This window comes from Eubalaena glacialis, chromosome X, assembly GCF_028564815.1.
Source record: "Eubalaena glacialis isolate mEubGla1 chromosome X, mEubGla1.1.hap2.+ XY, whole genome shotgun sequence".
Classification (NCBI taxonomy): domain Eukaryota; kingdom Metazoa; phylum Chordata; class Mammalia; order Artiodactyla; family Balaenidae; genus Eubalaena; species Eubalaena glacialis.
In genome coordinates this window covers 13,617,108-13,639,562 of record NC_083736.1, presented here as the reverse complement: position 1 = coordinate 13,639,562, position 22,455 = coordinate 13,617,108, and the positions used below count along the sequence as shown (strand labels likewise).

The 22,455-nt window shown below is 42.0% G+C and overlaps 1 long non-coding RNA gene across 1 annotated transcript in view; it reads right to left on the bottom strand.

The window, feature by feature from the left end:
* Positions 1 to 17,843, bottom strand: part of LOC133082449 (uncharacterized) — a 161,259-nt gene extending 143,416 nt beyond the window's left edge. The window contains exon 1 of the long non-coding RNA XR_009698952.1: positions 17,637 to 17,843. This is a non-coding gene — a long non-coding RNA (uncharacterized LOC133082449). The remainder of the gene's footprint in view (positions 1 to 17,636) is intronic.
* Positions 17,844 to 22,455: the final 4,612 nt, after the last annotated feature.

The window sequence follows — 22,455 nt, the reverse complement described above, 5'->3', positions numbered from 1 at the left end:
GGATAAGTAAAACTGAATAACTTTTGCTTACAAAAATTTATACTTAAATATGTTTTTAAAAGTTGATGGGTGACCTCCAAAAAATAAAAAAAGATATGTCCAAATACAAAATAATAAAAATAAATTTAAATGAGTTAAATTCACCCAATAAGAGACATAGACTATCACACTGGATTAAAACCAAAACCCAAATCTGCTATCTTTAATTTATAAAATAAACTCCTAAAATCAAACCACACATAAAGGTTTAAAATAAGGATCTAAGAGAAATTAACCAGATTAATAGTAATCAAATTAAAATTTGGGTAGTGATAGCAATATGTAAAGTGGAATTTAATTTAAAAGCATTGTTAGAAATAAAGAGAAATATAATATTATAATAACAGTAGAAATCCACCACAAAACATAGAAGGGAAAGAAAAAGGGGGACTTCCCTGGTGGCGCAATGGTTAAGAATCTGCCTGCCAATGCAGGGGACACAGATTCGATCCCTGGTCCAGGAAGATCCCACATGCCGCAGAGCAACTAAGCCCATGTGCCACAACTACTGAGCCCATGCACCACAACTACGGAGCCCACGCACCGCAACTACTGAAGCCCGCATGCTCTAGGGCCCTCATGCCGCAACTACTGAGCCCGCGTGCTCCAACTACTGAAGTCCACATACCTAGAGCCTGCGCACCGCAAAGAAGAGTAGCCCCCGCTCGCCACAACTAGAGAAAGCTCATGCATAGCAACGAAGACCCAATGCAGCCAAAAAGAAAAAAAAAGAAAAAGGAACCCCTTAATCTGATAAAGATCTATTAAAAACCTACCAAAAATCACATCTACTAATTTCTATTATTGTGTAATATGAGTCATAAACATTGTGTATAAAATTTATATACAAAATAAATATATCTACAAATCAACAGATTTTTAAAAGAGAGCTTAACATGATTCTTAAATAGACTTCTGCTCTTTGTCAAAGTCAATACGACCTGGAAATTTGGGTATTTTACTCACTGTGCTTTAGAGTAGTGTTTGTATCCAGACAAGGTGTTTGATTTTCACAAAAACCTGAAGGTAGTTCAAAATTCGTTTAAGGAAACATGTGCTGAACTTCTTCACTTTGCAATCTCAACATCATACACTTTCCACATGATTTTCTCCTGGTAAATGGATTTTTCCAATTATTTAAAAAATTAATTATTGTCTAGTTGAGAGATGTTATTACTTGTTTACATCAACACTAAAGACCTTTTTAGAATGAAAGAGATCACATGTAAAATTAATATGAGTGGCTTAGTGGGAGATTTTTGCAACATCAAAAACTAGAGTCAAAGGATTAATATCTACAATATACAGGGAAATAATGCAAATCAACAAAAAAAAAAGGAAGGGGAGATAGGAAAATGGATGAATTATATGAAAAGACAAGTCACAGAAACAGAATTGTAACTGGCCAAACAAGAACAAGAAGAGATGCACAACCTCTCTGGTAATCAGAAAAATGCAAAGTAAAATAGCAATACACCTTGTCGTCATTTTATTGTCATAAAATATCAAGTGTTTGTGAAGACATGAGGACTCATGGACTACCAGCAGGGATTTAGATGGGTGCAGCTATTGTGGACAAAAATAGTGGTGTTCTAAGTGAAATTACACATATTCCCTATGAAATAGAACTCCCACTCCTTTGTATATAATGTAGATATACTCTTGCGCGGATCCATGATGGTAACTGAATAAGCTTGCTCACTGGAGCTTTGTTTGGGAAAACAAAGAGTTGGAGCAACCTAGCTGTTCATCAGTGGTGAAATGGATAAATAAAATGCATGCTATTCTGGAATTAAAAGCAATTGCACTGTGGAAAGATCTTAAAAACACATTCTCAAGTGAGAAAAAGAAATAGATGAGATCTAGGGACTTCCCTGGTGGTCCAGTGGCTAAGACTCTGCACTCCCAATGCAGGGGGCCCAGGTTTGGTCCCTGGTCAGGGAACTAGATCGTACATGCCGCAACTAAGATTTCACATGCTGCAATTAAAGATCCTGCATGACGCAACTAATAGATCCCGCGTGCCGCAACAAAGATCCTGCATGCAGCAACTAAGACCCAGAGCAGCCAAATAAATAAATAAATATTAAAAGAAAAAGAAATAGATGAGATCTATAAGACAATACCATTGTATAAATTTAAAGATACATGGTTTTTAGTTTGCAAAGATGCATATACATCAAAGGAGAGATAACAAATACACTCCAGTGGGTTTCTGAGAGGAGATGGAGCCACGGGACTAGTGATTGGTAATGAAGAAAAATAAAACAAGAAAGTGACCATGTACCATCCCATGGTGATAGTATTCTGTGGTCTGGGGAATGAAAGAACTCAGATTTCTGTATCTGGAATTAAAAGAAAAGTGATTGCATTTTGTCTGTTTTTGTTATCACCCTTCATTCTCATTGAACCCTTTTATTAGTACTTTTAATTATACATTGTTTTGTCTTGACTTTTTAAGCAAACATTCATGTTAATTGAGGTTAACTTTCATTTTGTCACCTCTTTTCATATATAACTTACTTTCCCTGTCTTACTAAATTGCCTTACACTTTCATAATGTTGTATTTTAAAACATTTACATCCTGAGGGAATAAAAATTCCATGCCAAAGAACTCTCTTTTGTGCTCAAGGTAAATTCCATTATCACAGGCTCCACAGGGGATGACAGAGTTTTAATTTATAACCTACTATAAGCACGTTAAAACAATGACACACAGTTCATACTGTTTGTGTGTATTAAATGAGTCTCTGGATCCTCACTAATAGAGTTGCAGAATATTTGAGATTGAAGATATTGTTTGACTGACCTAGTTTATCCATTCATTTCACAGAGAAGGAAACTGAGGTCCATAGAAGGTAAGTGACCTGCCTGACGACACACAGCTGTAGTTGTAGAGCTAAGACCAGACCCATGCAATCCTCTTTACATTTATCCTCCTTGATCAGGCAGAAGTACATTTACCATGAAGCCAGTGAAGCTTAAGCTTCAGGGCCCTAACTTGCAGAAGCTTCTTCCACATCGCTAGTAGTGCCTGAGAAATGTATTGACAGGGTCATAGGTAAAATTTGCAAAAGCAAGATGTTTGAAATAGAATTAGTTAAGACCACTCACTGTCTCTTTCCATTCTGACTTCCTCTCTGTCACACCTCCCCCTCACGTTAGGGAACACTGAAGTGGCCAAGAACATTGGATATTTGTAAGTCTGTATTATTTTTCTTAAAGAGTACTCCCACAATACCTGGATCCACCCCAACCTTCATTTATAATGCCAATAATACCTGTTACTGAGTGTTTGTGACCGTCCACGGACATTCTACCCAACCCAGGAATTTGAGAATCACCAACAACTTACTTCTACCCTGTGTTCTGCCCCTCTCCCATCCTGCCTCTCTCTCAGAGGGAGTCACTGTATTAATTTTGTGTTTATTGTTCCCTTGTCTTTTTGTTTTGTTTTGTTTCATCACATATAGTTATATGCTTTACAATATACAATTGTTTTGACTTGCAATGAACTTTGTGACAGGATCTTGTACTTTACTTAGTCTTCACCCAATGTATTGTTGCAAGCAGCTGTGGTTCAATTATTTTCACTTCTGTTTAATGTTCCATTGTACAAATGTATCAAAATTAGTTTACCCATTCTCTTGTCAATGGCATTTGGGTTGTTTCACATTTTTTGCTATTTTGAACAGTGTTGCTATTAAACATTTTTGTACATATTTGTGGATAACCACTTTTAAGTTTCCTTCTACGGGTAGAATTTCTAGTTCATAGAATTTAAGAATATTTAACTTTACGATACAATATTTTATCATTTTCCAAAGTATTTGGACCAATATATAATGTATGAGAGATGTGTTATATAAGAGATCCATCATTCCACCTCCTTCTCAACACTTGGTATAGCCAGGCTTCCTATTTTTCACAATCATACGGGTATAAAATGGAATCTCCTTGCAGTCTTGTCTTCCCATTTCTTGATTACTAGTTAAGTTGTGCATCTCTTCATGTCATTTTCAAATCTTACAACAACCTTGTAAGTTAGGGATTATCATCACGATGTCATAGATAGAGAAAATGTGACACAGAGAGGTTAAGTAACGCATCCAGCTACTAAGTGATGGTTCAAGGATTCAAACCCAGGTCTGCCTAATCAAAACCCTCACGCTTATCAATCCTGTTATATTAACCACTCTATTTCTTTCCTACAGATTGTGAGGAATAAGAATCTTGGAGAAGTTGCTGTTCTAGGTCTTGTAAGATTGAGAACCCAATCACTGAGAAGGCTTTCTTTCTCAAAGTCTGAATTAGTAGCCATTGACCCACGAAAGCTAATGTCTGTGCCCTTTGGGTATTTGCATTTATCAGAACAAGTCTTTGCAGGCATGGAATGACCTGCTCTATCTAGCCCTCTGGGTTTGTGAAGCAGGTATATTATTCTGTTTGCTTGGTGATGAACTTTTAGACTAATACTTAAATCATTCCATAAATACAGAGTGAGGCTTAATAACCAGGAAACGCAGAGCTGCGAAAAAGTTGGCTTTTAATTTTCGCTCTGTGAACCATTACTCTGGCAGGAAAGAGGGGATATCATATTTTATAGAGTTGCCAATTACAAAGATGTCTGGAATATGCAATTAATCTACCATAGTTTTTTGGTTTTTGTTTTTTTAATCAGGGCCTCTTTTGCCCTGGGCTCCAGTAACCTCACACAGAATGTCAATGGTGCTAAGACTGAGAAACCTTGCTCACAGATTAAATCTAATTTGTTGAGATCAAAACGGAGGAAATATTTAAATTATATTACTATAAGCACTATGCATATTTTAAGTGCCTTGATTTTGTTTCATGGAGGAAAGGACCTCAGAGACATAAGCTAGAAGTACATTTTTAAAGTTAACAGGTAATGAACTTGAAATTCAGGATATATTACTGACATCAACATAAGAGATTAGCATAAGATAAATAGCATTAAGGGAAATCGGCCTTTGATAGGAAGTAATTAGTTATTTCACACAGAGATTAATCATGGAGAGGTAGCATTTCCTTAAGGACTGAAAGGAATTAGAAAATTGATCAGATACTTTTTCTCTGCAAAGTGGTAAATACTTAGAATATCTTTAATAAAGAAATTTTGTTTTAGGTTTCATAGACTTTGTAAAGATATTTAGGATTTTATATTTTTTGTCTAATAGGTGGCTCTCATCTTCTAGAATCCATTGGTATATATGCTCCATGAGGGCAAAGATTGTTTTGTTTTGTATTGCATTGGGTGTTTTGTTTTCTAGTGTTTTCTCGTGATCTAGAATAGGAGTCAGCAAACCTTTTCTATAAAGGGTCAGATAAGAGATATTTTCACCTTTGCAGCATATACAGTTCACATCACAACTGCTCAAGTAGGGTCTTCAGTATAACTTGTAATTGGTTATTGTTTATTTGTATGAAAGCTATTGTTTTCTGTATTTGATTTTATCACCAGAAATGTACTAAAATTCCTTATCATTTGTAACAGTTTTTTAGTTCATTCTGTTGGGTTTTCTAGCAATAATATATATATTATTATATACACTATATAATAATATATAAAATTATACATATAATTTTATCCATGAGTAATGATAACTTTACCTCCTCCTTCCCAATTTTTATGCCTCTTGATTTATCCTCTAGTCTAATTGTTTTGGTTAAAAATTTAAAAATAATATTAAGAATGGTAATAAAAACTATCCTTGTCTTGTCCTGGTTTTAATGGGAAAAGCTTCTACCATTTTCCCATAAATCATAATACTGAGTTTTTGGTTAAATTCCGTCATGATAAGAAAGTAAATTAATCAATTCCTATTTTATTAATAGTTCATTTAAAATCATGAATAGAGGGAGATGCAAGAGGGAGGAGATATGAGGATATATGTATATGTATAGCTGATTCACTTTGTTATAAAGCAGAAACTAACACACCATTGTAAAGCAATTATACTCCAATAAAGATGTTAAAAATAATAAATAAATAAAATAAAATCATGAATATATGCTGAATTTATCAAATGCCTTCTCTGAGTCTATAAAAAGTATTATGTGTCATTTTCTTTTGATTTGTTAACCTTCCAATCTCCAGCTTACTTAGTCTTTCAAACATGTTTTTACACACCCACATTTATAAGGTAGAGTCAGATGTCATAGTGTCTAAGGAAATAGCTTCCAGCTCCCACTGATGCCTAGTTCCAATCACAGTTCTAGCTGCCAGCTTAAACAAGATGCCCATGGCCTCTTCCACAGTTCACATCCTCTTGGATAGAGAGTTCCCTGAGAAAGACTCCCAGTGTCATCTTGTCTTTATTTGTCATCCTCTGGGATTATATTCTCTAACATCCACATTCCCAAGGCTACTGCCAGCCTCTCATACTGTCATCCACTAATTTCAAGGTGGGAAATGCTTAGCCACAAGTATTTGCTCCTCCTTTGGAAAGCAGGGTATTTGTGGTGTCTTTGTATTGTGCTTCCCATAATTTCTTTCCCTGTATGCTTCCATGTTGAGGTTGGCCATAGTAGAAAGTTGTGTGGGATTGAGAAGTTTAGAAGTTAAGCAGCAGCTATGTTTTAGCAGCTATATTTACAACCCTGCTGTAGAGTACCAGGAGAGTTGCCACTGATCTGCCGGTTCACCTTGTCAGCCGGGGGCAGTACCTGGACACACAGCTCATCTAGCTCCTGACAGCTTCCCTCCTTAGCTTTCTCTGGGACAAGCGCATGTGCAGTGCCATGGCAAAGCCAGCTTCTCCTGAAGGTTACCCACGGCATTGAGGCTGGAGGTTGAAAAAGATAGATGCAGCTTCCGGTTTGTCTTTGCTCTCATGTATGCCCAGCTCACCTCCAATTGCTGGTCTGGCTGAACTTCTGGCTCAACACGAGATGCAGAGAAAATAGCCTTCCATGAACTGCTCCACCATCCCCACAATAAACCCTATAATAAACCCTTTACTCTATGTCATGCATCATGTTTTGGCTTCTCTGTTGAACTGTGATTGATTCAGATTTTCTCCTAGAAATTATTTCACCCCTTCTCATTAATGACTTCAGCAAGTCTGCTGATACAATATTATTTGGTACAGAATCATTGAAATTTTATATACTTTATGTCCTAAGTTACACATCAATATTAAAATGTAATTGAATCAGCTTGAAGAAAATCTCTTTGTTTCTCAAGTGCTAGAGAATTATTTTTTTCTGAGGGAAAATGGTCTCCTGAATGGAAGCCACTGAAATTGTTGGTGATGTATACTGACTCAGCAACTCTAATAATCAGATTTCAGCCAAATTACTACATGGCTGTCCCGGGAGACCCTTGGTCAAATTCCCTTGTGTGGAAGTTTCAATGGTCCTGGATTGCCCTGACTTAACACTCAATATCTCAATATACAATTAGTGATTTTTTTCCACTCTAATGGGAAACAGATAGGACTGGAAATTGGGATTTTTTCTTTTGTACTTAACTAAGTAACACTGTGTGCATGTCCCTAAAGACCGTTTCATGCACTGCAATGGAAGAAACACGTACTGCTTAAATATTTCTGTGAAAGGTTTCTCTCAGCCCAGAGGTGGTGCTAGCCTGCTATAATGTCATATTTTTACATTAGAGAGGGACCTAACAATTAGACGTTCCTCTCATGAGGCAATAGAATTGCATTTGGCTGATGATGTAGCCCATATTTTCTGCCACCTACATTCTTTAAGGAATTCATCCTCTCACGGGCAAAACTCTCTGGGTTCATCAATTCCCAGCATGTCTCAAGCTCAGCACTACACACATTTGGAGCCAGATAATTCTTTCTTGGGGGGACTGTTTATAACATCCTGGCCTCTACCCACTAGACCCCAGTAGCACCCCCCCCCCGAGTTGTGACAACCAAAACTGTCTTCAGACTTTGTCCTGTGTGCTCTGGGGGGAAAAATCACTCTGTCTGAGAACCACTGAGCATTTCGATTCAGACACACTCGGACATGGGTGAGGGGGAGAAGAAATCTCATAAGTGGAAGCCTTAAGTCGTGGCAGGCACAATATGAATACATTCATCCCTCTGTATCCGAGGGGGATTGGTTCCAGGATCTCCCGAAGATACCAAAATCCATGGATGCTCAATCCCTCATATAAAATAGCGTAGTATTTGCATATGACCTACACACATCCTCCCATATACTTTAAATCATCTCTAGATTACTCATAATACCTAAAACTACGTGAATACTATGTAAATAGTTGCTGGTGTGTGGCTAATTCAAGTTTTACTTTTCTGGAATTGTTTTTTTTTTTCTTCGTTTGTTTGTTTTTAATATTTTCGATCTGCAGTTAGTTGAATTTGAAAATGCAGGACCCAGGGATCCAAAGGGCTGACTGTACTGCTTAACATTGTTTGGGGAAGAGAATAAAGAGGCAGTAGGGATTCTATTGGACCCCTATGCCAAGTCAATGCTGTGATCTTCGTTACTGCCAAATGATGGGGCAGGATGGAGCGGGATACTATCCTTCTTAAGTAGCAGAATATACGTGATTCTCTCTGTGCCTCTGTCTCAGCTTCCCCGGGGAAATACATAAGTTTGAGCCTGAGGGTTGCTAATTATATTCACTGACTTCATGATAGGTGTTACAGTAGAAAAGTAACCAGTTGTAAAGTAATTATGCAAAAAATATTGCATCTGGACTTCAGTTTCCAGTAATAGAGTAGGCAAAGATTTCAGATTGACCCTCCTGCTGAAAACAATTTAGAATACTGGATTAATAAAATTATTAAAATAGCTGATGGCAGGCAAGAAAGAAAGGAAAACGTAGGTAATAAATTGATTAAAGATGGAAACCCGGAGAGGTAAGTAGTGCACCAAAGCAGTCTTTGACATTGAGAGTGGTGGCGAAACTGATGTGAACTTGAACTTCAGTGTCACACTCCTGTGTGGCATGGATATAGGAGAAGAAACCAAGGGCCTGCCTAAAAGGAAGAGTCTAACAGAAGGCCCAGTCATAACACTGGGAACCCAAAGGGCTATTGTCTCAAGGGACTGCAATGAAAATTGCTCTCTAAATCTTTGCACTGAGAAGAGAGGGAAGAGATGCCCTCAGGAAAAGGCAATCATAAGCTGCCCCTTTAGAGCCTATGCAGCCCAAATTCATATTTCTTATAACACATATGGGTGTTCAACAAAACCTGAAACCAATCAAGTGGTTTAAGACAGGCTTGATAAGTGCCCACAACTGGCAGATGAAAGTAAAAGCCAAGCTGAATCACTTCGCTGTACAGCAAAAGCTAACACAACATTGTGAAGCAATTATACTCCAATAAAAAAAAAAGCAAAAGCCAATTCTCCCTATACTAAGAAGTTTATTCCAAATCTCCAAGGATTCCAGCAAATACAATTTTTAAGGAATACAAGCAAGAAACAAATGAAATCATAAAAAAAGTCAAGAAAGTATGGTACCACGAGTGAGAAACAGCAGAAAGAAATAAGAGCAAGGAGTAACAGACTTACAAAGATTTCACACATTAGGCACAGAATATGAAGCAGCTAATGGTTACTATACTTAAATAAATAATGAATAATTTTAAAAATACATGCAGGGGACAAGAAATTGTGAGAAATGGCCATGCAGATTTGAAATGGAACTTCTAGAAGTTAAAAATAAACAACTCAAAAGAGGACTTTAACAGAAATCAGACCCAGTTGCGGAAAAAAACTAATAAACTGGAAGATTTATCTGAAGAAATTAACCAGAATGCATCAGAGAAAGACAAACACAAGGAAAATGTGGAAGAGAGGTTAAAAGATATGGAGAACAGGGCTTCCCTGGTGGCGCAGTGGTTGAGAATCTGCCTGCCAATGCAGGGGACACGGGTTCGAGCCCTGGTCTGGGAAGATCCCACATGCCGCGGAGCGACTAGGCCCGTGAGCCACAACTACTGAGCCTGCGCGTCTGGAGCCTGTGCTCCGCAACGGGAGAGGCCGCGACAGTGAGAGGCCCGCGCACCGCAACGAAGAGTGGCCCCCACTTGCTGCAACTAGAGAAAGCCCTCACACAGAAACGAAGACCCAACACAGCCAAAAATAAATAAATTAAAAAAAAAAAAAAGATATGGAGAACAGCATGAGAAAACTAATATACATCTAATCAGGATTATAGATGGCAAAGAGAAAGCAAATAGGCACTGGTAATATTTGAACAAACAGTATAATAAAGTAGAGTCACAGGACATAATTCATTCAACATGAATTCATAATTCACGTTCACAGGACATGTTCATTCCAGAACATAAATACAAAATATTAAATAAGAAATGTTGAGTTTAATCCAGAAACACAAGACTGTTTTAGTACTTAGAAATCAATCATTAACAAGAAAACGTGAAAATATATGTTAACTCAGTAGATGCAGAAAAAGCATTTGAAAAAACCCAGCACCATTCATAATATCAATATAAAAAATTATCCCAAACCTTTAGAAAACATCAGAATAGGAGTGAACTACTTTAACCTGGTAAGAGCAACTATTATGTTAAAATATATGAAATCACTGTTTTTGTAACTCAAAAATGGTCAAATGTCACCGATTTTTATATTTTTCAATCTAATACAAAAAGCTATAGCAAACATCATAGTCAATGAGGACATTCTAAAAGCCTTTCCTCTGACGTTCAGATACAAGGTGAGGGGTTCACTCATCACTTCCATTAAACATTGTGCTGATGTCCTGGTCAGTGCAATAGGGCATGAAAAACAAACATAAGGTAAATTGGAAAGGAAGAAACAAAATATCATCATTTACAGGGGACGTGATTTATGTTTATTAAAAAAAGTCTAAACTATGCACATATAAATGAAAATCAATTAGGAGAGTTTAATAAGATTACTTAACTGTATATATGATATATACATACATATATATCTCACATTTCTTTTTATCAATTAAAAAAAATTGGGAGGGAATGAGATTCCCATGTATAATATTGATACCATCAAAAATATATGTGCCTCTAAATCTAACAAACAATGTGGAGTAAATTATAAAGCTTCAAAGAAAATTATGAAAGAAGACAAATCATTAGAGAAATATAGCACATTCATGGATTAGAAGACTCAGTATTATCAGGGTACGAAGTCTCAAACTGATCTATAGTTAAATTCATAGCAATCAAAACTCCAACAATCTTGGATATTGACAAGCTGATTCTAAAATTTACGTGGAAGGTCCTGCTTAAAGTGATTCAAAACACCAACAGGATGGGACGCTGGCTTGTAAATCAAGATGCCAGTATCTTGATACCAACGCCCCCGTGTTGTACTACAATCTTTTGGCCCACTTTTGGCCTCAGTTTCCTGTTAAAAGAAACAACAGCAGTGGAACATAGAACATTCAAGAAAATCTTATTAAGGTGATTCCAGTCCAAGACAGTGACGTACACACCGCACCTACAGCTACATATGGAACAACTTTCTCTTGAAAAAAACCTGAAAACTGGCTGAGCAGCGCCTACGCCTCAGGTGAAGGAAAGAAGAAGAGAGGGAGGGGGTACGAGAGGCTGGACACAGATCGCCATAAACGCCACCCCTGAGCAGCAACTCGCAGTCAGGAGGGAACTCAAACCCCGAGCTTCTCCCTGTGAAGGCTTTGAACTCCACATGGAGCACCCCCAGCTTTTAAGACCTGCACCTGAGACATGAGCCCCCCAAATATCTAACTTTGAAAAACAACAGGGCTCACTTCAGGAGACCCACACTACAGCCATCCGAGAAGCAAACAGCTCTGGAAGGATTGCGCTCAGACTCACCGGCCCAGGGCCCAGTGCCGAAGCTGCCTCCGGACAGTGTGGGAGAGGCTCTGTTTGCTGGTCCTGAAGCATCGGCCTGAGGGGCAGGCGTCTGATTTGACACATTCTGGAGCCTGCTGGAGTTCTCTCGGAAGGAGACAGGCGGGCGGCATCTCTGTGCCTTCCTTCCAGGGCCAGGATCTCCCAGGAGGGAGTTTTCACACATGTCAGATACCCGGTTTTACGTCAGGCGCCCGGTTTTACCTCTGGTGCCCCAGTATTACGTCAGGTCCACGGTTTCACATAGGTGTTCGGTTTTATGTCTGGTCCCCCAGCTTTACATCTGGTGCCCCGTTATTACACCAGGTGCCCCTGCTTTACGTCAGGTGCCCTGGACTTACGTCAAGTGCCCCAGTTTTAGACTGGTGCCGAGTTTTATGCCGGGTACCCGGCTTTACGTCAGGTGCCGGCTTTACGTCAGGCGCCAGGCTTACGGCAGTCGCCCGCTTTCACGTCAGGCGCCGGGGTTACGTCAAGAGTCGGTTTTGCGTGGACCGCCCGGCTTTACGTCAGTGCCAGCTTTACGTCAGGCGCCCGGTTTTACATCAGGCTCCCGGCTTTACGTCCGGCGCCGGCTTTACGTCAAGGTGCCCGGTTTTAGGTCAGGTGCCCCAGCTTTACGTCAGGTACCCGATTTTACGTCAGGTGCTGGGTTTTCCGTTAGGTGCCCCGGGGTTTACATCAAGTGCCCCAGTTTTATGTCAGGTCCCAGGTTTACGTCAGGTACCCGGTAATACGTCAGGTGTCACGGTTTTACATCCAGTACCCGGTTTTAGGTCACGTGCCAGGTCAGGCGCCGGCTTTACGTCAGTCGCCCGGCTTTACGGCAGGTGCCGGGTTTACGGCAGTCTCCCAGTTTTACATCAGGCGCCTGGCTTTACGTCAGGCACCGGGGTTACGTTGGGCGTCGGTTTTACGTCAGTCGCCCGGTTTTACGTCAGGTACCCGGTTTTAGGTCAGGTGCCGGGTTTTACGTCAGGTTCCCCAGGGTTTACATCAAGTGCCCCAGTTTTATGTCAGGTCCCAGGTTTACGTCAGGAACCCGGTAATACATCAGGAACCCGGTAATACATCAGGTGTCACGGTTTTACATCCGGTACCCGGTTTTAGGTCAGGTGCCAGCTTTATGTCAGGCGCTGGCTTTACGTCAGTCGCCCGGCTTTACCTCAGGTGCTGGGTTTCTGTCAGGCGCCGGGTTTACGGCAGTCGCCCGGTTTTACGTCAGGCTCCCGGTTTTACGTCAGGCGCCGGCTTTACGTCAAGGTGCGCGGTTTTAGGTCAGGTGCCCCAGCTTTACGTCAGGTACCCGATTTTAGGTCAGGTGCTAGGTTTACGTCAGGTACCCGGTAATACGTCAGGTGTCACGGTTTTACATCCGGTACCCGGTTTTAGGTCAGGTGCCAGTTCAGGCGCTGGCTTTACGTCAGTCGCCTGGCTTTACGGCAGGTGCCGGGTTTACGGCAGTCGCCCAGTTTTTCATCAGGCGCCCGGTTTTACGTCAGGCACCGGGGTTACGTCAGGCGCTGGTTTTACGTCAGTCACTCGGTTTTACGTCAGGTGCCCCCGATTTAGGTCAGGTACCCGGTTGTAGGTTAGGTGCCGGGTTTTACGTCAGGTTCCCCAGAGTTTACATCAAGTGCCCCAGTTTTATGTCAGGTCCCAGGTTTACGTCAGGTACCCAGTAATACGTCAGGTGTCACGGTTTTACATCCGGTACCCGGTTTTAGGAGAGGTGCCAGCTTTACGTCAGTCGCCCGGCTTTACCTCAGGTGCTGGGTTTCTATCAGGCGCAGGGTTTATGGCAGTCGCTCAATTTTACATCAGGCGCCCGGTTTTACGTCAGGTGCCCCAGCTTTAATGTCTGGTGCCCCGTTTTTTGTTTTTTGTTTGTTTTGTTTTTAAGAAAAGTAAAACTTTTATTATTTGCAGTTTATGAGAATATTTAGATTAAAAAAATAGTCAAAAGAATCTACATACAAACCAATAGAACTAGTAAATTATTTTAGCTAGGTAGGTCTCTGGATAGATCAATCAACAAAAATCATATTTTCATATACCAACAACAAAAAATTTGCAATTCCATTATAGAGTATGAAAAAATATTAAATACCTAAGGAAATAAGTAGATCCCCCTTACCTGTGGGGGATATGTTCTAAGACCTCCAGTGGATGCCTGAAATTGAGGATGGAGCTAGACTCTATGTATAAAGTTTTTCATGTACATACGTACCTGTGATAAAGTTTAACTTATAAATTAGTCACTGTAAGAGATTAACAACAATAACAATAAAATAGAACAGTTATAACAAAATACTGTAATAAAAGTTATATAAATGTGGTCTCTCTCTCTAAATATTGTGCAAATTTAATGCCTTTTCCATCTTTTAACTAAGCACTTATCACACTGTGGCCGTATCTTTTGCAGTTTGAGGTGTGACAGCAAAACTAGCACAAATTTCCTTTTTCCTTCTTCACAACTGCATACATAGAACATTTGTTCTTACTATATCTTAGCAACCTCAGCATATGATTTTTTTTTTTTTTCCTTTATTAAGTCAAGAGCTTTCACCTTTTCACTTAAAGAAAGAACTTTATTGCTTCTCTTTGGCAAATCCGAATTGCCAGCATCACTACTCTTGCACTTTCGGGCCATTATTAAGTAAAATAAGGGTTTCTTGAACACAAGCACTGTGATGCTGTTGTAACCAAGCAGGACCTATGGGGTCTTCCCGGGCCAGACCCCTCCCTCCAAGTCCTCTGCTTTGGCTCCTCTCTGAAGTACCTAGATAACAGTATGTGATGCAGATTTCCTGAGTTGTTTTACAGATGCTGAAGCCACCACCAAATGGAAGAGGTTAACCACTTGATGACCATGAGCACGTACCCCCCAGACTTACTGGAGCCTCGGGATTGATAATGTTAACCTCTGTGACACCGCCCTCTTACCTCACCATCAACCTATCAGAGAATTGTGCACGAGCTGATCACATACCCTGGGACTCCCCTCCCTCACCTTGCCTTTAAAAATGCCTCCCTGAAACCCATTGGGGAGCTCAGGGGTTTTTGAACATTAGCTGTCCTGGACTCATTGTCTGGTGCCTTACAATAAATGCAGCACTTTCCTTCACCAAAAATATAAATTAAGTAAAAATAAAATAAAATTTATGTGGAAGAGTATAAAGGGCCAAGAAGAAAAAAGAAACTTTTGAAGAAGAAGAGTGAGATCAAAACCGATATGGGTCATTTCGGGGGGCTCCGAGGAGCCCAGTCCTTTATGTCTCAGTGCAAAAAGAATTCAGTGAGAGGCAAAGTGATAGCTAAGAAGTGATTTATTAGAATAGGACGCTTGTGAGGCTTACAAGCGGGCAGGCAGGTGAGAGGGTGCCATGCCCCCAGAACTTAGGGGGCTACAGTTTTATAATCCAAGGAAAAGTGGGGGTGGGGGGCTGTGAAAGACCACTTTCTTCTTCATTCTTGAGTAGACGTCATGCTTGCATCATCAGCTCCTCCTCCAGGTTGGGCAGGGGAGTTTTTTTTGTCCCTACATGGTCAAGCCAGGTCTGTAAAAATTATTTCAGGTCTCTGTACAATGAGCACCTTTCCATAAATTATTGTTTTTTATGTGTACAGAGAGCATGTCCTAGGGATCATTAACTTAGCTCACTGGGCAGGATGTGGGTCTCATGCCACCATTGTTTTATTGTTTGGGGGCATGCCTTGTGCTTCTGTCACATGGTTTTGTTGCTAAGCAAGCCTGCTTGGTTTTGTGGTTAACTAAACCTGTTTTCTTGAGTGATCATTAACTTACAGGGGTCTCCCATACTTTTTTCTTTACTTACAGTACCCTCATGGGATTAACTATTTAATTACCTAATTTGTCTCTTTACTCTGTCGCTGTCAAGATGGAGGGATTTACCCTCCCAGATAGCAAGGCTTACTATAAAGCTATAATGATTAAAACAATGTAGTGTTGGCTCAGGGATAAACAAATAAACCAATAGAAAAACACAGAGCCCTCAAATACACGAATGTGTGGACTCTTAGTACTTGACTGGAGGCACAGATCATTGGGGAGAGGATGAATTTTTCAGTAATTGATATTGAATATGGATAAAATAGAAATGTAATACACTTCTCACAACTTTTCCAAAGATTCATGCCAGTTGAATTAAAGAAATAATATGAAAGGCAAAATAACAAAGCTTCAGAAGAATATATGAAAGAATATTTTATCATCTTAAAGTAGGGCAGGATTTCGTAAACAAGAAATAAAAACCACAAAATTTTAAGGAAGGCATTGATAAATTTGAGAGAAATTCTTAAAATTAAAGATTTCTTTAAAACTCACCATAAAAATTATGAAAAAAACAAAAGTCATGTAGTATGAGATGATATTTACAAAACATATTAACTGTGTGAGGAATATATCCAGAATATATAAAGAACTCATATAAAAATCAATAAGGAAATCACCCACCTGAAAAATGAGTACAGAATTTAAACAGACATTTCACAAGAGAATATCCAAATGGGCAATGAACATCTGGAAAGGCCACCAACCTCATTAGTAAACAGAGAAATGCAAACTAAAACCCCAATGAGACATCACTACACATCAAAAGAAACAAAAATTAAAAAGTGGAAAGATACCAAACACTGGTGAAAAATATAGATCAACACATTCTCTCCTACTGTGGTGAAAATGAGTACCACCACTTTGGAAAGAGTTAGGCATCACCTAGTAAAGTTAAACTTATGCATGCCCTATGGCCCAGTATTCCACTACTAAATATGAAACTTAGAAAAACTCTTGTGCAGGTGAACCAGAGGATATCTACAAAAATATTCACAGCAGCATTAAACAACTCAAATATTAACCAAAGTAAAGTGGATAAATACATTATGGTATATTTAGACACTGGAATGTGTAGTGTAAGCCCTGACAGTTGGCTTTTGTTTTTGTACTGCAAGGACCTGACTGAAGCTTTGACAGCCCACTTCAAAGAGGGCTATCTTGAATAAACACATCACCAGCCACAAGACTAGATAAAGAGCCCAGCCGACCCCCGACCCCCCCCCCCCTCACCCCTCCAGGTTCCTTTGTTTTAGAGATCTTGGTTGATTTCAATAACTGACCATTTGGGCTGCTTTTTGTTTTCTCTTCCTGTGCTTTAAATCCCCCCACTTATGTTTTAAATTCACCAATAAAGAGTGAGCCCTCAAAACCCTAGTGCCCCGACCCCACCCCCGACCCGAACAAAAGCAGAACCCCAGTCCTGTGTTCTCTCTCTCTCCCCCCCCCTCCCTCTCCCTCTACCTATGACCTCGTTGTGTGGCCCCAGGTGTGCTGTGTAATTTCCAGGTCCTGTAAGTAATAAACCTTTATTTTTTCAGAGTTTCCTGATGGTTATTGCTGAAGGGCATCTTGCCATCATAATAAAAACTACAAGGGCGAGTCCAACCACAACATTGGTTATTGATAGGCTGAGACTGGCACAAAACAGAATGCTATACAGCAATGAGGATGAACACACTAGAAGCACATGCCTCAACACAGGTGAATATCACAAACATAATAGAGAGGAAAGAAAGCGAGTCACAGATGATTACCTACAACGTAGCTCCACTCAAAGTTCAAAAGCAGGTAAAACTGGACAAAGGATTAAATTGTTCAGGAACACATTCAAAGCTGGGAAAAAGAAAGGTAAGAAAACAAGTAACACAAGATTCAAAATAGTGGTTACCTCTGGGGTAGTGTCTTAGCTCCGGCTGCTATAACAAATTACCACAGACTGGGGCGCTTAAACAACAAACATCTATCTCTCAGAATTCTGGAGGCTGCGAGGTCCAAGATCAAGGTGCAAGCAGATTTGGTTCTTCGCTAGGACTCTCTTTCTGGCTTGTTGATGGCTGTCTCCTTGTCATGTCCTCACAAGGTGGAGAGAGAGCTAGCTCTCTTCCTCTTCTTTTAAGGCTACTAATTCCATCGTGAGGACTCCACCCTCAAGACCTAATTACTTCCCCAAAGGCTCCACCTCCAAATACCATGACATTCGGGCTTCAACATACGGATTTTGGGGGGCACAATCATTCAATCCATACCAGGTAGGAAGGGATATGCCATTGGGAAAGGACCACTGGGGGTTGCTGAGGTATTGGCAATGTGTTATTTCTTAATCTACAAGTGGGCACATAGGTGTTCACGTAATTATTCTTTAAACTCTACATGCATATTTTATATGCTTTTCTATATGCACTATAGATTTCAGAGTTAAAAAAAAAGAGGAGTGATATCAAATCCCTCTGGATAATCTCAATGCACTGATGTATTGAAATTTCTGACTTTATTAATCCTAACCCAGAAAAGAAAAGGCACTCCTGATTTTGTCACGCTCCTGTTTTTCCCTGCTTGTGTTGTGATTAAGGGTTCTCAATCCTTGGAGAGCCTAAAGGCCAAAGAATACTAAGATATTTGATCTACCCTCCACTTTCCTGAGTCTGTGTCCAGCAGACCACGGTCCCCCACCTTTTGGATTCCCCAAGGAGAAAGGGTGAACCACATCCATTCAAGGCTGTGCAGGGCCTCTGAGGGCCGACAGCAGGGGCAGGTCTGTTTGGGACCCCACTGATATGAATCGGGACTCCTCCCTCTGCAGATCTGGGTTCATCAGCCTCCAACCAAGGTCCTCACTTCAATGAGTCCTTAGGACATTGGGCGTGGCACATCTCGTTACCCCTGCCTCAGGTCTCCTAAGACCGAGAACAGGGATGGGACTCTGACCGGCCCCCTGTTTTGGGGAGAAGCCCTTTAGTACTCAGGGCCCTAACTGGGGCACCAATTGGGGCTAAAGCTCCTCCCTCCGCAAAACTGGGGCCTCCCCTTATCCCAAGGCCCTCCAATCCCTGTGACTCTCCAGGCAAAAATGAAGGGCTCCGGAGCTGAGCGCTCTGCCGTGGGCGTTCCAGGGATAAGAACAACTGGGGCTCGGTGTGAACCTCTCTGCTCGTTGCGGGGGATCCTCTCACATCGCTCAGACCCCTAACCTTCATTCTTGTTGAACCGCTATAGAACTGGAGCCAGCCCGCTAAACCGAAGCCCTCCTCTCCCTGTGACCCTCCAGGCAAAAACGAGGAGGCTCGTCAACCTGATGATTCTTCCCTGGGCTTCCCCCGGCGGCCAGCTGAGGCGGGAGGGGAGAGACTCGCGGGGTCGCCTATGTCCTGGGGGGTGGTTCGCCCACTCCTCATTCACCATCCTCACCTTGCCCCCGAGCACTGTGGTGTCATGCCACCCTCAGCTGACCTGGGGCTGCTCCCCTCGGATCAAGATCCTCACCTTTCTGGAACCTCCGAGTTGGCAGTCAGGGTGACCCAAATCCAGCCACGGCTGTTCCAGACCTCCATGGGCGACAGCCAGGGCAGGGCTCTATGGGACCCCACTGTTCTGAGTGCTGCCCTCATTCCTCATTCCGGGTCCTCGCCTTGATGTCTGTCAGAGGCTCACGCTCCGCCCTCCGCTGACCTGAGGGCGCCCGCCTGACCCTGAGACTCCTGAAGGGTAAGTGAGGGGATGCTCAGCCTCACGGGCCTGCCTGGGCCCTGTAGGTCTCGGAGCAGCCGTAGGCTGGGCTCTGGGGGTTGTCTGTGTTCTGCGGGGTTGGTCTCTCCAGTCCTCCTACATGGGCGTCCTCATTTTGGCTCCTGTCTCCTTGATTAAAGGCTTCCTGGGAAATGCCACATCCATGCAAACTTTTAAGCAGTTTCCCTTTCTGTAAACCTGACAGAAAATGGTTCCTTGTCCTGGAGTGATGAGCGATGAGGCAGCTGGCCCTCAGGGCAAGAGGCCCAGGTCAGGTGGCACGCTGTGGGAGAAACAGCAAGCTGACCCATCCCCTCTCTTCACCAGCCAGACTTAGCCTCTTACGTAACTTCAGTTCGAATATATGAACTTTCTACAGTGAAGGGGTAGCGCCTCAAGGTGTTATGAGCCTCTGTCCTTTCAAGGTGACCTGACATTGCATATATAGATGATCATGTGGTCACTAAATATTATCATTTTTTCTTTATTCATATTTTTCATTTACTTTGGTATTCTTATTGCTCTGTGTATTCCAGTCCAGTAGTTTGTACAGTCTTTCTTCTTACTGCCTGAGATACATTTTGAAGTAGAGAGAAGAAAGGGGAATTAAGAGATACAGGGCTGGGATGACTGGGATAGTGTGAGAGTGGTTTTATTTTAAATAAGCCACTCTCTGGGAGTGTGTGTGAGGAAGTTTACTTTTGTCTTTGCACCTCTTTCACCAGCATATTTCCTAATGGAAATGAACCCCTATGTCTTTGTTCTCACACCCCGCCGCCACCCAAATTCATATGTTGAAATCCTAGCCTCCAAGGTGATGATATTACGAAGGGTGGCCTTTGGGACAGGACTAGGTCACGAGGGTAGAGTCCTCATGAACAGGATTAGTGCCCTTACAAAAAGCAGCCTGAGGAAGCTCTCTTACCCCTTCCACTGTGTGAGGACACAGCTAGAGGGCCCCATCTCTGAACCAGGAAATGGGCTCTTACCAGACACCAAATCTCCAGCACCTTGATCTTGGACTTCCCAGCCTCCAGAGCTGTAAGAAATGAATTTCTGTTGTTTATAAGCTACGCAGTCAATGGTATTTTTGTCACAGTAGCCCGAATGGATTAAGACACCTTATAACAAATTTGACCACCCACATTAAGGAGCTCTCAGAAGCCTCACCTGTCTGTGGTTACAGGCCAGGGAGCCCTGGTTCCTTCCACTCATGTCTGGAGCAGGCATAGTTTTTTTAATAAGGGTGGATTAGGTCAATGTCAGTTGGTGCTGCTAATCAGAGCGCTTTCCTCCAGTCTGGGTTTGTAAACTGGACAGCTGCCTCTTACAGACACTGACTTCTATTCAGATGCCTGCACCTTATTACCCTTCTCAAGATGCTCTCCAGCCTACAGCACGGTAGAAGGGGGTCCACGTACTGCTGGAAATTAGTCCTGGCATAGGAAATGCATTCTCACTGTCGGCGAGTGATTCTGTGCACTGTAGATGGAATCGTTTGTTTGACAGTTCTATAGGGAATAAGTTAGGTAAATATTAATATTTGCCTAAAAGGCAGAATTGATGAACCCTGACTCTTCCTACTTCACTTTGCCCGCTCATGCTCGAGGCTGTGGTTGTGAGAGACTGACCACATAGAGCTCCACAAAGGAATTTTTTGGAGTTTTTTGAGGAGGAGGAGGAGGGGGATGGGGAGGAGGAGGGGGATGGGAAGGAGGAGGGGGAGAAGAGGAGGGGGAGGAGCAGAGGAAGGGAAGTGGGGAGGGGGCAGGAGGAGGGAAGGAAGGGAGGGAGGAAGGAAGGAAGGGAGGGAGGAAGGAAGGAAGGGAGGGAGGGAGGAGAAAAGATTCCTGCCCCTAAAGTACTATGTTAGTCTCATGCAGGGGTCAGCAAAGACAGCTCTCAGGCCAAATCTAGCCCACCACCTGTTTTTGCAAATACAGATTACTTAAAACACAGCCACATTCATCCATTATGTATTATCTATGGCTACTTTTGTGCTACAAGGGCACAGTTGAGTAGTCTTGACAGAGACTATATGTCCCACAGTGCCTAAAATATTTACTCTCTGGCCCTTTATAGAAAATGACTGCCAGTCCCTGATCTACCAGGAGAGACCAGCATTCACATAAGTAAATATAATTCAAGGCAGGATATGATAAAAGCTGGGACCCACAGAGGAAGTGCTGTGTGAGCACAGGAGAGCAGGAGGGCTTCTCGGAGGGAGAACACCGGAGCTGAGCTTTGAGGAATGGGGTGGATTCGGGCCAGCTGAGATCCAAGAGGGCATTCCAGGTGAGGTGGTCCTCAACCTTGTCTGCTCATTGCGATCACTTGGGGAGCTTGGAATAGGGATGCCTGGTTCTCCCCCCCAACCCAGAGATTCTGACTCAGTTGTTCTGGGGCAGGGCCTGGGCATCAGGATTTGTTAAAGCTCCCCAGATGATTCTAAGGGTGGCCCAGGTTGCGAAGCACTGGGCTAAAGAGGTGTCAGGGACCACTCAGGAGCAAGGTGTGGATGGAAGAACTCTCTAGGTGCAGGGGGAAGGGTAGCGCATGGGAGATAAGCTTGGGGAGTAGGGAGTTGACATCCAGGCCAGAAACATTGGATTTTGTCCCAGGAAAAGGGATAGTAACAGAGTGTGGGCATGAGAGCAACATGATTAGAGGTGTACGTAAGGAAGCATAATCCAGAAGAAATGTGAAGAATGGATAGAAAATAAGCGCCTGTTAGGGACTATTTGCAAGGGTTTAAGCAAAACAAGGAGTATATCTTACCTAGGGCAGTGACATGTGGCTGGGCAGATTCAGGGGTGAGGGTCAAAATTATAACAACCTGGGCATGACATGGGTACCAACCCATCAGAATGGCCTCCACTATCCAGCCTCAGAGGCCCCTGCTCTGGGGACTTACTCCTCTAGTTTGTGGACCATGGAGAAGCGTGGGGTCCTGGAGCGGAAGGAGAAGTCTTTTTGAACTGGAA